The sequence below is a fragment of the Molothrus aeneus genome, chromosome 6, assembly GCF_037042795.1.
Source record: "Molothrus aeneus isolate 106 chromosome 6, BPBGC_Maene_1.0, whole genome shotgun sequence".
In the NCBI taxonomy this organism is placed as follows: Eukaryota; Metazoa; Chordata; class Aves; order Passeriformes; family Icteridae; genus Molothrus; species Molothrus aeneus.
Window position 1 is genome coordinate 45,702,955 of NC_089651.1, and position 15,246 is coordinate 45,718,200.

General features: G+C 39.7%; 1 protein-coding gene across 1 annotated transcript in view; it reads right to left on the bottom strand.

Annotated features, from left to right (window-relative positions):
- FOXN3 (forkhead box N3) overlaps positions 1-15,246 on the bottom strand; it is a 126,025-nt gene that overhangs the window by 18,015 nt on the left and 92,764 nt on the right. The window lies entirely within an intron of this gene.

The following is a 15,246-nucleotide window of genomic DNA, read 5'->3' on the forward strand; positions in this document are numbered from 1 at the left end:
TAAATGGAGCTCTACCATTTGTTCACCATCCTGTTTTCTTCTGTCCTCTCTCCAAATTAGATTCACAAGAGGAAAACAGGCCGATAAATTTGATGCAACTTGCCCAAGATGGCCCAGACAGTACTCAGTGCCTTGCAGGTCAAGATAGAGTTTTCAGTGCAAGTCAAATATTTTGGAATTAATATTCATGAACTGACTACTAATAAAAATCCCAAGTATTTGTAACTTGTGATAGCTGCTTCTAAAGGAAGCAGGTGCTTTAATTGCTGTTTCTTTTCAAACACAAACCTACAAAACCTGATGAAACACGACTTCAATAAACTGAAGCAAAAAGTATTAAATCTATGTTCCTACATGCCCTCTCTTAGCATATCACAGTATCTTTCATGCTTTAACTCCTGGTGCCAGCTGGATTGCAGGTTTCAGTAGAAACTTGCACACAGCTGGCTACTTTGAACTTCTGCCTTTATTTGGTCTGTGAATACACTGCAAGGTGTTAATAATTGAGAAACTGATTTCTGACATTAACACTCTAACTATAATTGCATATTCCTAACCTTTAGTAGCAATGTGAACAATCAGTTTTATAAGTCTATACAGTAAAACCTACACAAACACAAAATAATCCTAATAACAGTATTTTACTCTTTTACTATGCCTTTTGTTTTTCTGAATGAAAACTAAAGGATAGTGGAATTGGAATAAATGGTAACCAATGTTTGTCAGATATCATTTCAAGATTTCATATAAAAGCAGAAGCTGATTTTAGAATTAATTTGTGATTGTTAGCAGTGTTTCACACATGGGTGTGGAATTTTAAATGGTCATTTAAAACCATAAAGCTAATTAATCAGATACAAAGTGTAACCTCCTCTTCCCAACAAAATCTTTCCTTTTTCCTACCTACACACAGCAGGTATTGCTTGCCCTTTTACCATGCATAGTTCCTGAAAGGTGCTTAGGAGAGGAGGACAAGGACCACTCTTCTCTTTCCAGAGCAGTTTCTTGGTAAATCCTGCTCTCCTGAGAGCAGCTTCTCAAGAAGCATTCCTCTGGCAGGGTCACAAAGCAGGCTGACAATAGCTTTCCTCAGCTGCATGGGAAATGCTTTGATGGTAATTGACTCTCTTCCCCAGGCAGAGTATCAAAGTGCAAATCAAGGCTTCCCCGGGAATTTGGAGTTGGTTGCCCAGGCTAGAACAATAGCAGTGATGCTAGACAGTCTTGGTAATGGTTTCTATTTTAACTTCTGCCTTTATTTTTTCGAGTTGCCTGTCACTTGGCATTACTACCATGCTTGCTGACCAGCGATACGTTTGTTTTCTTGTATTCCCTGTTTTTGTGTAGCTGTATTTCACTATGGATTCCTGTAATACCTTCACTGCAAGCTCTGTGGGGCAGGATGGTTCCTGCAGTATTTGCACAGCCCAGTCCAGTGGGGGTCCAGGCCTCTTCAGTGCTCTGTTAATGCACAGCATTAAAAGCTCAGGTCTGGTCACAGAACAGGGAGGAGAGTATTGGCAGGAAGTGAGACCTCTCTTTGCTCCTTGTCACCTGCTTACCACCTTGCATCAGTCAGAGAAAAAAAACCCAAAACAGGCAGGATGTGTGCAAGGAAGGAGCTGAAACAGTGCCCAAGTGAATGGAAAGTATCCAGATGGCTGTGGTAACTTACACGATAGGAGTCAAATCAAAACAAAATGAAAACAGAACCATATGCCATGTATCCTTCACTCTCTTGCTCTTTCTCTATCTCCCTGCCTTTCTCCTGGCTGTTGCCCCAGGTCTTTCTATCAGTATGGATAATAGTATGTTACTCATTTAAGTGTATGTCATGAATAACAATAACCTCTCTTTTACATAAGAGATCACGGATTAATATTATTCATGTAACAAATGTAATATGAACCACAAAATTATACTCATGTAAGGGTCAAGGAAGTGCAAGGGTCTACAAGGGAAGTTATATTTCTTTATTACATCCTTTTTATCTGGTATGCTGTATACTTATAAAAGAGAATATTAATTTTATACGTCTATGTTGCTATATGCTATAGAAATATCTACTCACAACCTGCTTGTATCTCAGGGGGAGTATTCAAAAGCATCATGGCAGTGGCAGCATCAATGTCAGGATCTGGAAAAATCAACCAATAAATACATTATTTACAACTGGGCTAATCTTCTTACCCCCATTGCTAAACTACAGGTTTGACCACGTCTCTGAGTGAAAAGGTATGAGAGTTCAGCACTCAGAGGGCTCACTGGCTACACATTAAATTTATCCCCAGACTTGCATGTGATCCCCTTGTTACCATTAAACAGAGTGGTGATCTATGTCACTTAGCCATACTTATGCTTGTGTGTGTATGATACCTTTGCTGTTAGCCTCACCAATTCCCTGTTTAATTCTGTGGAGAGTATTTAGATTTCATTACAAAGGATCTGAGAAAGCAGGAGCAACATCACAATTTGGAAGCAACAGACAGGGATGAGCTGACAGCTGAGGAGTGGGAAAGCACAAGGAATACCTGAGCAAGTACAGAAGATGACACTTGGTCATTTCTATTTGTCAAGAAAGATTTCAGCAAAGTTTGAGAAAGTGTTGGAAGACAAACTGCTGCAATTAAGAAAAAAAAAAGAAACTAGCATTTCATCGAAGCATCAATTTATTTGCATTCTTGTCCATTGTCACTTTAATATAAGCAAAAATAATCAGCTGGCTGCTGTTATTCTTAAATTGGTTTCTGAATCCATCATGAAAAGTCAGCTGACAGATGGTAAGTTATAGAGACAGAACAAAATATGATCCTTTTATAACTATATTCACTTGCTTCACACACAACAGCTCGGCTGCTATGGAAATGCAGGTATCTATGACAACAGTAAACAACCCCACAACGGCCACTGAATAAGCTGAAAAGAACATCTGCCCCAGCAAAGCGTCCCAGCTGCCCTGGGGCACAACTTGCTAATCGTGCAGTGATGCCGTGTGACAGAGAAAGCCGCCTATGCCATGTCCAAATAAATGAAGTGTGCAATTGAAGCAGACATAAAAACGCACACCCTAGCTGACTGCTGCCTCTGTGCTGCTAAACTGAATGACTAATGAGTATGCATTTGTTGGTTGGGGTTGGGGGTTTTTTCAGCTTGTCAGTATGTATACCAAATTACATACAAAAAAAAATTAATTTACTACTAATAGCTTCATGGCACTTTCTTTTGGCTATTATGACAGAAAATTACTTACCACTGTTAAAAATATCTGTATTTTTGATCTTTATATATTTCAAATCTATTCCCAGTAATGTGATGTGGTATAAAGCCCTGTAATATATTAACAATACAAATGACGTAGACAGGATTTCAAAATCTGCTTAAGCCAAACAGAAATTCACTTGACTGCAGAATTTAAAAAAGGGACTTTTTATTTGTTTAAGTATGTACTACCTTTCTGTGAATAGCTACAAGCACTCTTCTAAAGGCGACTGCTCTATTATTTAATTGCTAAAACAAGGAAACAGTGTAGTGGGTGTCAAACTGAAACTGAAGTAGCAGCAGCAGGTTTAGTATAAAAGGTGCCTGTGTCTTCTGGACAGGTCAACATTTTCCATAGAAAAAGCAGCATTATCAACTTATGTTCAAGTCTGAAGATACCTCAAAAGCAGAATTCCTGCTGCAATTATCTATGCTGAAAGTGCCATTTCCCAACAGCATCATTCCCAAATATGTGCCATGTTGCAAGACTGGATCCACACACCACACAGCAAGTGTGTGCTTTCCAATTAAAGAGGAATAATCCATCTAATGTTAAAAAGCAAGACAAAAGAAGCCTGAGAAAGACAAACCAAATTCACCAGAATTCTTCCCTCTTTTTCATACCATAAAATTAAGAGATTCTTAAAAGTTGAATTTAGCATATCATAATTCCTACAGCCAACTTCAGCATTTATTTATTGGCTGTTCCTAAATTTTGCTTTGTTTTAGTTCAGTGGATGACACTAACATAATGCGAATTTTGTTGCTGAAAGAATAAAAGGACACTACCAGGAAAAGCACGTTTCCTGATGACTTTGGGTTTTGTTTGTGTAATAAACTCCATGATCTGAGATAAAATTGATGCAACCAGTTTCTGTTGAAAGGTGCATTCTTAGCCTTTGGACCACTAACGGTACCACAGTGTTTCTGCAATGACGTAAGACGCGAACCCGAGCTGCTCACAACAAGGACTGCATCTGCACAGCGGTCTCCCGCAGCATAGCCATGTCTCAAAGTCCATCCACGCCTGCTATCAGCTGTCTCCCACAGCATAGCCATGTCTCAAGCCCATCCACACCTGCATCAGCTGTCTCCCACAGCATAGCCATGTCTCAAAGCCCATCCACGCCTGCTATCAGCTGTCTCCCACAGCATAGCCACGTCTCAAGCCCATCCACGCCTGCGATGTTTCTGTTTCTGCTGGTATATTCTTGAAGAAACTAGACAGCTATTCCATAATGCCTTGGCAGAGCTAAGAGAGCTCAGAGGCATGCATGAATGGTGGTGTCAGTAGCATCCAGGAAAATGTGCTTTTGGTTTTCCTACTGCAAGGAAGAAAGAAAAAGGAGGGACTGGTGCACAAGTGAGACAAGGGCTGAGGGCCAGCTGTCTGAGCCCGCAAAAAGAGGCAGATTGAAAAGCTGGCACATTCTTTTGCATCACTTTCGTCCACAACCTGGAGGCGTTCTCATGAGCTGTGTGTCAAGAAGAGCCAAGAATTAGCCACGAGGAGCAGCACCAAAGGCATGTGACTGAAAGGCACCTTTGCTGGGACTGGCACTTCTGGCTTTGGCTGCTGGTCCCCACCAGTGCCACCATGCTGATGGCCCTTTCCCCACTGCCATTCTTCTGTAGTCTCTTCCACGTGGATGCTCCCCTTTGTAGCTGTAAGGCCTGACCTTCCTTACTGCTGCATTCCCACCAGTTGCTAACTGGATCCTGTCCCTTCTACCTGGCCTGTGTTCGTGCAGCTGTGGATTTCAGAACTGAGATCTCTGCCCTACCTGAAGTCTGTGATCAACACAAAGGCTCCTGAAGTTATTAACAGTGGGTGGTTAGTGAAACATGATTGCAGGAACATCTTTCCCTAGGAAACCAGGTTAAAAATAACTACATATAAAGTTTTGGAATATAAAAAATTAAGTATTTAAATGAATGCATTCTGGCTTCTTTTTTTGCTAATTCAAGTAAATGGTGAACTGACTGCATACATGAACTGTTAATTTTTTGTCAGTGAAAAGCAGATGTCCAGCCTTCCCTGTGAAAGAGTGAAGTAAGGAGCAATGAAGAAAAGGAAGGATTGCGGGTGTTGTACAAAGAAGTAAGAGTGTGTCAAAGTCTCAAACAGGCAACACTGGAGAGTGTTAAGAAAATAATGACAAAAATTGCCAGCAGCCACAATTCTCCCTAACAACTGCAGTCTAGCTGTACATTTGGTACTTCATGCTGCAGTCTGAAGTGCTTGACCAAGTCTGGTGCTTGGTCCCTCACGCACCAAGGATCCATTGCAGGGTACCAGAAAGGACCTGGAAGAAGCCTTAAGCACTTAGAAGATCTTGTAAGGCATGAAAGGCATCAAGAGGCTGGATTTCTACTACAGCTGCAGTACCTCCCCTTGCACTGCTCTGGCCAGCATTGCTCTTAAACACAAAACTTGTTTTCACAAAGATGATACCAGCGGTGGTATGAACCTCATGGCAGCTCTGTTTGCTGCAGTTTAGATTCATGCCCCTTGTCAGCAGAGTCTTCAACAGTGAACACCAAATCTCTAAACATTTTTTCATTGAAAGAACTAATCTCTAGTTCTTTCAGTGAAAAATAACCTACAGTATCACTCTGGAATTACATCTTCTACGATATCGTCAAGATGTACTTGGAGCCAAACTCTGCTTTGCATGTTACCTGTATAGATCAGAATCTGTCTTGCACAGACATGTGAAGTGGCAAAATGGTAGGCATGAAATATTTAGCATGAGATTACATACAAGCAATGCAGAGGATAGCCCTCAGGTAGCAGACTCTTTATTCTAGAATTCACAAAAAATAATTAAAATCAGTCATGTACCTGAGAAAGCCAGATGTGACAGCTGTTCTTTTTTATGTTGTGATCTCTGATCAGAGTTCATTTTATAGAGAGAGAAAGTGATTTACAGTAATTTGTATTATTTTGATACTATTTTAAACTTTGATCAAACCCTTCAAATCCATCCCCTTCCAATTAAATAAAAATTAGGGTAACATAGTGCCTTTTTGGCTGTGCAAAAGGAAATTTATCTTTACAGCCATACCATAAGGTTTTAAAGAAAATAGCAGCTAAAGCAGTTCAAAGCAACCATGGCCTGAATTTTCCAGCACAGATGCCTAGAGAGAGGCACTTAAGATGCATATTTAGGTATTAAGAAAATGTTACAGCCAACTGACGTAAAAGATGTAGTTAGTAAATAAACTGCACCATCTGTACACTACAACCATTGCTGTGGTATCTCATCAGGAAGGAATTTATAAGATCTTCTTTTAATTTAAAGTTACTACCTCTAAAATAGAACTATTTTTGTGAAGTACTTCACTTTACCATTCAGTATGCTAGTTTTTGGCCCATTCTACTTCTGCCTCAGCATCCTCCACTGCTTTTTCCCATTGATATATTCCTACTGTAGATGGAATGCCTAAAACCTAGTGCCAATGTACTCAAAAGGCAGAAGTTCAGATTATTCCTTGTCTACAAATCAGTCTTTTAACCCCCTTCCTGCCTCACTTTCTAGCACAGACCATTCCTACACTTTTTTTTGTTATTTGATTCTTTGATATTTTCAATTTTCATCAGTAGTAAAATGGTGCAAAAGCAACACTGTCTTCCATCTTTACCTTCAGGCTTATTAAACTGCAACGGAGCAAAGAACAGCTTGCCCCTGTTTAACTTCTCTGTTAACAGATGTGCCTTTTCCCTTCCCATATCATGATGGTTAACCTTGGTATATGTCAGGTCAAAACCATAGAGAATAATGAACAGAAGGAAGGCTTTTTTCCCCCCATTTGCTTTTTTTTCTTTTCTATTTTTAATTTATTTTGCCTAATGATGGAATAAGAATATAGCTGTTAAAATAAAGTTGCAATGTGCAAGACAGAAAGAAATACCTGAAGAGAATTTTAAGTACTGTAACTCTGTCAAACTCCTTCATGTGGGATGCCACTGAGTCCACTTCTGAAATATTTAAATAAGGTTGAGAAGTTCTCTTAAAATAAACAGAATACTTGTGGAAGAGTACAATAAACCAGTAGGATTCATAACCAAGATCTTGGGAAGAAACAAGAAGTTATATTCATATCTCAACAACAGTGCACGAAAGACCAAGCATGAGAATTCTGGAAGCTATATACAATAGAGGTCAGGAGGAAGCAACTTCATTAGTAATGCCAAGTCACAGTGGAGCATCTCACACTCCTTAAATAGATCTAGTATGAGACACAGAAGAAGAAAGGCACAGGTCTAAATGAACTAATAACTTTTCCTATTTAGGTTCATTTCCGGCACTGCCAAGTAAGCTATGGCACAAGTATTGTAAGAGGTCTAATTTTAAAAAATACAGAACATTTCTCCCAGAAACCTTCTTCCTGCTTCTCTGTTTTGTTACATTTGTATTGTCATGAAGCAACACATACAATTTCCATTCTCTAATAATACCATTTTATCAGCTGAAAACCTGTAAACCAAACATACAGTTACAATGTATTCTTGTTAAGAATGCTAGCTTTAATAAAAAGAATGATAGTAGAAAGAGTTACAGTAGGTCTTATGCATGCACTAACTCAAAGAGGTTCATTTATCATTCAGAAAGCTGTGGGAAAACAAAGCATCCTAACTTTTCATCTCAGGAGTAAAGACTGAGATCATTTAACTGTTAAAAGACACACTCACAATACTGATAGTCATTTTACCAGTGCAAAATAAAAAATATTTTAAGAGACACCTGACTAAAGAGAGATAAGACAACATCTTACACATAAAGATGATGCATTATAGCATATATAGGTTAAAAGCAGGTTGGAGATTTTTGCTTTAGTTTTGTTCCTTTATTTTAATTTTTTTTTCATTTTGATGCACATTACTGGCAAGGCTAACTTTCAGTGCAGAAGGACGTGGAGAAAAAAAATCTACCAATCACAAAGGCGACAGTGAAGTTTTTTGACTCCATCCAGCCTGTGTGGCTTGGAGTACTGAACAGAGAACACCAGCTAGAGAAAACGCTGGCCAGTGAGCTAGCACAGAAGAGGGAAACAATTTGCTGTTCCATCGTGTACTTACCTAATTTTTGATCAGGAATTTCAACCATCTTCTTGACTGATTGCTGCAGCCTCAGCTTCTACAGTGGAAGACGTGATTATGAGGGCTGTAACTCCTTGCAGCCTTACAGGTTGCAAACATTTTTTTTTTGACTGAAGAATACACATACACATAAACACACATGCTCTTTGTACCCATTTATGCAGATGTGTGTTATCTCTGGGACATCGAGGTCATCATTGCTCAACCTTTCATCATGTCCCTGCTGCTAACAATAGGCTTCTCTTTCAGTAAAGTGGGAGGATGGCCAGCAGAGGAAGTCCTCTATAAAACTGTGACCAGGAAGCAGTCCTCTATAAAACTCTGACCATTTAAGACCAAATAAACCATACCCTATATTATCCCATACCAGTGTTTTTCTAAGCACTCATTTCCTTTTCACTGCTATTTCAAAATATATTTGTGTGCACCAGGCCTTGAGAACCAAGTACCTCTTTCAGTCCAACAAGCACAGGACATGCCAGCTGGAAAAGACCCAATGCATTTCCCTTAGCCTGAGTGACCCTTGAGGAAATGCCTCCCTCAACCACTACAGTTTCCTGAAGTTCTGCAGGAAAAGGTGGCTTCTGGGTACTTTCACCACAAGGTGAATCTTCAGGAGGGCTTCACCCAAATGTCCCAACTGTTGGAATGACCACGCCACAATCCACACCAAGAACAAAGTGAGGAAAGACCTGGGGAGGTGAACATAAATTCCCTACTGGTTTCAGGATCCAGACAGCAAAGGGGCAAACATCACATAAACATGAAAACAAAATTGAGAGGGGTATTTCAGGGATTTGAAGAAAAAAAAAGTTGCTGGTAATGATGAGAAAAAGGTCAGGCATGTGAGAGCCAATGAGAGCAGTGTATATAGCATAAGAGCCAAATGCAGTCTAAAACCAACATAAGAGCAGAAAGGATGAACAAAAAATCCAGCAGCTAAAATAGCTGTGTGCTAATAACACAGGCAGACTGCCATAATGGAAGAGGAACTCAAAGCACTAGTGCTATTACAGGAAAATTCACAAACAGGGTGGAACAGAATTATTAGTGAAACAGGTGTCAAAAGGTCTGCGCTTTTCAAAGAAAATACAGATTTTATATGGCAGGATACTGTTATGCCATAAAGAAAGAGCAGACTTCAGAAATAGAATAAAAAAGAAAATGTTTGGCAATGCTGTGGACAGATGGTCAAAGAAGATTTCTAGAAAGAGACTCTAGGTCTGCTCTTGACTTCTTACACTAGATATAGATCTGGATAGAGTTCTGCATCATTAAAGCAATGGGAATTACGTCAACAAGGGAGACTAACTTCACAGTGCAGATTGGAGAACAAATGCTATTAACCATGGTAAGACCAGTTATTCCTGGATGTGACAGCTGACAAGTTGCTTTATCCATGTTGCTGAATGATCAAGAATAGATTCTATTCTGCTCTTTATGTTAAATAATGAAGATAACTTTGGAACAGGAGACCATGAAGCAATTCAGTTTAGATTAACAGGGAAGGATAACAGGAAGCCTAATTGTTTAAGATCTATTATTTTGAAAGGGCAAGTTCTGATGAACTAAATACTTCCTGTGGAACTCAGGAAAACAGACTGGACTGAGGAACTCTATACCTCACCTTGGGGAAAGCTGCAGTTTCTGCAAGTCACTGCACCAAGACCTAGATCAAATGTGTATCTGGAGAAAAGCAGGGAAGATGCACTCTTTGAAAATAAAACCACAAAAACCTTAAAAAAAACCAGCTAGACAACCAAACCAACATGGAAACTGACTTTACGACAGAAAGCAGAGAGCTTGGCTTGCTCACTTAAGCAAAACAAAGACAGAGGAACTAACACTTTCAATATGAGGTAATCAGGGGATGCAGGGGTAAAAAGCAAGGTAGAAGGACTATTAAGTTGAAAGATAATTTCAGTAAAGCAACACTGGCTGAAGACAAGACTGGCAATCAGAACACTTCTAGTAAACTCTTCTAACAGGAGCTGAAACACAGCAAAAAGTCTGCATGTGAAGTTTCAGAAGTATTTACAGTGTGCTGCTGCTCACAAGGTGACCCAAGGGAAGGGACCCTTTGGAAGCTGCCTTCCAAACTGCTTCTCTAGGGCAGGTAAGCTCTCTGCAAAGCTGTGACAGAGAGGGGAAGAGCACAAAACACAGTCATGAAGAAACTATGGCAGTGAAAGCCTATTAGCACAAAGGCTTAACTACATAAACCTGCAGAAGGACCAGGATGATGTCTGACAAGTACATGGAGATGCTAAGGACTTCTCCAGCTCTGTGGATGATGACTGAGCACAGGGACTGATGTTCAGCATGGCTGGAACAAGGTGCTCTTCTGCTCCTCTGAAGGAAATCAATGGAGGAAGACAGTAACACTGCCATCATCTGAAAAACTCGTTCCACTCTTCCTGCACTACTCCTTTTAAACCTCTTTAATTTTCAAATAAAGGAAATGACAGAAGAGCAAGAATCTAGTATTTAAGGCCTTTTGATTTTTTTTTGCCAGAGAGCTTCTCAAGCGGGCTGAGGAATGAGGCTCAAGCCAATGGTAAGGCAGTGCAAAAAATACCAATGCCATTTTTGAAGGATTATTATCATTAAGTATGAAAACAAAAATAGGCTTTGAAGATCTTGGAAGTCTCACTGCAGATGTCTTCAAGATAACCCATGGAGTAGCAGAATTACTTTCAAATTACAACAGTTAATATTGTGAAACCACACTGGCCAGTTCTGGTGAAAACTTCTGGTTAAAGCAACATGGTGAACACATGCTGAACACTGAAGAGACCTTACAGTGAAATTAGTCAGCCTTAGGCTGGGGCTTTAACTTAGCTTAAACAGCACACATAAGAACAGGAATTATTTAAAAGAACTGCAACACCATTTGTTTAGACTAAATACTGCTTCCTAATTATCAAAGTTTTTTTGTTTCTTACTTCCATACTTCACAAAAGAGATTTTGTGGAAGATATGCTGCAAACCTGAAAAAACTTCTCAAAACTTCTCTTGTTTTCATTTCCTTGAATTCAGTTGAATTCCACTAAGCATTTTGCTAATTTGGCACCATCTACACTATATACTAGCAAACATGTAAATTCAATATTGACATCACTGGAATTTTTACTTACACATTTCAAAAGCAGAGGAAATATGAAATGTTATGAACTGAAATGTGGCAAGAGAGTAATTCATTTGAGAGTCTAAAGAGCAAGCACTAAGACTTTGCTGCTAAGTCACATTTTCAGGCCCCCTTTGATGCTTCTAACTTGCCAAACTGCTATCATGCAGCTCCTTTCTAGCTAAAATGGTTGAAACAACTTTTTACTATTATCTATTATAATTTGATTAATTTAATTAAAATTAATTTAATTAAAATGAAGGAGACACACAGGATTCCACTTCTGCCAACCTCTGATTTCCTATGAATGATCCTGTTCCAGCTCCTTGAATTCTGAATGGCCACTAGCTGACAGGTGAAGTTACCAAAGGAGTAAGAAATGGGCAGCACACAATCAGAACTCTTTTGCAGACTCTTTCAGCTCATCAGCTGAAAGGTGTAAAGTGTATTTACTCCACAAAACAGAGTGGGTAAGCTAAGAAGCTGTCATCCCCTTCTCTTTATGCTGAATAAGCATTGATCACGTGTACAGGTCATGCCTAAAATAAGCTGTGGGATGTGGAAGAGGTTTTACAGCAATTTCTGTGAGCCAGAGAGAAGTTTGATAAGAGGATCCATATCTACCCCTGAAAGAATTCTCAACCAGTGTCGATGACAGAGAAACCAGAAAAGAAAGAAGGATAAATAAGAGAAACCTGCAACTGCCTATTCCAATAAGCACTTTGTCTCTTGTGACCAATGAGTAAAGTGTAAACTTATGAGTTTTGTAAGAATGTATAAAAAGTGTGCATACTATAATAAAAATGGTTTTGAAGCCTGCTGAAAATGGAGTGTGTTGTTTTGTATTGTCTCCATCTCAAGTATGGCAGTGGGACACCAAAAATTTTAAAAAATAAATGAAATGAAGCTTTATCCAGAAAACAGTGAGAGCTGGCTTTGTAATCCAGGAAAACACTTATATGTATATATATGTCAGAGGATGAGCAGCATCCATGGAAGAGGATCAGGGTACCAGCATCCTGCAGGGCTCAGCCCCAGGCTAAAACAGCTGGGCAACTTAGCTATAGCTCAGGACGGTTTCACAAAGGACTAGTGCTTTCATTAACAACAATCATAAGCATGTTCTGCACAATTCTCATGGGCATACAATGAGGCTGCAGAAGAAAACCCCTTTCAAATGGTGCTAGATCTCATCTCTTTGCAGCCCACCAAAGGCAGCTCCTGATACCAGGCAGCCGTGGCTCTGGTGGGAAGGAACAGTCCTTGCTCCTGCCAAGTGGGTGGCAAGGCAAAAGCCGCCATGAAGAAACATGGAGCTTGCTTTTATTTAGTATTTAGTCATCTTGTCAACTTTGTGCTTACAACCAAACAGAGAAAAAGCCCCACATTTCCTTTGGTATTCCAAAATTTCAACAAACTCTAGAGAGAGCTGTTTTACTGATTTTAAGCAGCAGTTTCTGCAAACTTTTTCAGTGCAACACAAAGGCACCTCTCTGGCCTTTCAGAGGTTCTACTTCATATACATATAGCACACAGTTTGTACTACCTCTGCTAGTGCAAAATCAATTTACTACCATGATCTGTGCATCAGATCTGAGTGTCTATTGAGAGCAAAACACGGGCTGTCTGGGCAAATGCATCTTAATAATGTTGGGTAATCGGATCGATTACAACAAACCAACCCAGAGAGAACATGTTTGCCTTGCTCATCCTTAGTGAGTGCCTGCCCTCTCCTGGGCATGCCAATGGATCCAGTACACCACCACCCCTCTGTACAGAGGCCCTCCCAGTGCACACATCTCCTCCCTGGCATGGCCACATGGTGAGCAGTTGTTGAGCTTCCCAGTGTGCCTGTTGAAGAGTTCCCTCCCTAGTCCCTATCTCCCTGCTTCTCTCCTTCCCGTCTCCAGCAGAGTGCAGGGAAATCTCGAAGGATAAGGGTTGCAAACCTCCAAAAAAGCAAATGCAAAAAGAAAAAACCTTTGATTTATTTTTCATTTTAGTGCCATCATTTACAGCAAACAGCTGCCCTGCAAATAATCAGGAAGAGAACTGAAAACATCATAGCCATCCTCTTCCCCTTAAAAATACCTGATGCCCTGATTTCAAGACAATTATTCATAAATCTGGAACAATATCTCATCCAGTATAACAAACATGGCATATTCTATAGAATTGTAAGGCTTTTATTATAAAAGCTACAAACATTATTTCTTTGGGAATATACAAAAGAAGATGTTTCTTTTTTATGCAAAATTGTCAGTGAAATATTAGCAGAGTTACAGATCTGATAGTTACAGGACTCCTTAGAGTAAAAAAAACAAGTGGTACATTGTACAACTATAATACAGTTATGGAAAATAGTGAAAAGCCTTAAAATGGCTGGGGAGAAGTCATTAGTCACTTGTTTCAAAGAAGACTAAGAGTAGTAATTATGCCTGATTAAAAATCAATGTTGCTAAGCCTGATACTGGTTGGAAAAGACCTGGAATTCACAAACCCACAAACTCCTTAGTGTTGTGTATGCACTGAGCTACATCTTCCTTTACCAGAGATCCTTTTAGTTTCAAGGCAAAGTGTCTGGGAACACATTTGAGGTTGGTTTTCATGTCACTACTGGGTATTCTAACAGAAGTGTAAGGATGTATTTGCAATGTAACAAAGAGCTTATTTATAAAGTTAGTTTTAGAAGTAGGAAAACTTTATTTTCTACTTATGTCAGCCAGCAACATCAAATAAGATCTGGTCCTCAATCAGGATAATGCAGCACAGCTTGCTTAGGCTTTTTACTGATGGGACTGTTTGAGATTTCTAGAAAGGATGCTGATGAGTATTAACTATGATGTCTGTCATTTTGTATCTCTGGGTAATAATCCTACAGCTCTATCATTATGATAGCAGACTGCCTCTCAAGAATTTAAACACAAAAATTCTCTTTTTTTTCCCCCCAACTTTTACATTAAGTAGTTTGACAAGGGTATATGTGTACATCAAATAAAAGGAAGAGAATGCATGTAAGTACAAGGCACTGGAGAAGAACCACAAAAGGCAGAAAAGTGAATTTTGCAAAATCTGTGATAACACTCTGGCTGAGCATGTCTACATGAACTCCTTCTTCCTGGTCCTTAAAGCCAAGCCTACATGGCAAATACTGGAGGACATAGCTTTTCAGGGGCACAACTGGAGGAAATCTCTCAGAAAGCTTTTACTATTTGGACAGCTATTTCAATTTTCCAGGATGCCAATTTAACAGATATATTCATAAGAGCCTCTATAAAAACAGCAGAAAATTTTCTTTTAAATCAGCTGGGGATGTCCTGTCAGAGCAACAAATCTGTTTTTCATTTTAAAGCCATGTAAGTGTATATATTCCAGTCAGAGCAGCAAACACAGTCTAAGTTCACTGTTACAGATGGATGGAGCAGATACTTCTTGCTGTTGTAGCAACATGACACCCAGCAGCTCTGAAAAAATGAAAAGCCCCCAGAGCAGAGGCAGAAGGAATGGCCTGACACAGAAAGGACATTTCTTAGTTCTGTCTCAACTTATCCACCACCACATTTTGACACCTGCTCACAGAAATCTGGATTTGCTATAATAGTCCAAAGCCCACGGCTGGAAAGAGCTGCAGAACTGCTTCCCATGATGCCATTATCTCCTTGACATGAGATGCACAAATCTGACATCAGCACAGAGCAACCAGCTGACCAAATGCAGAGGGAGCTCCTCCCTGACTCCACAGAGTAGTTTGGTGGTC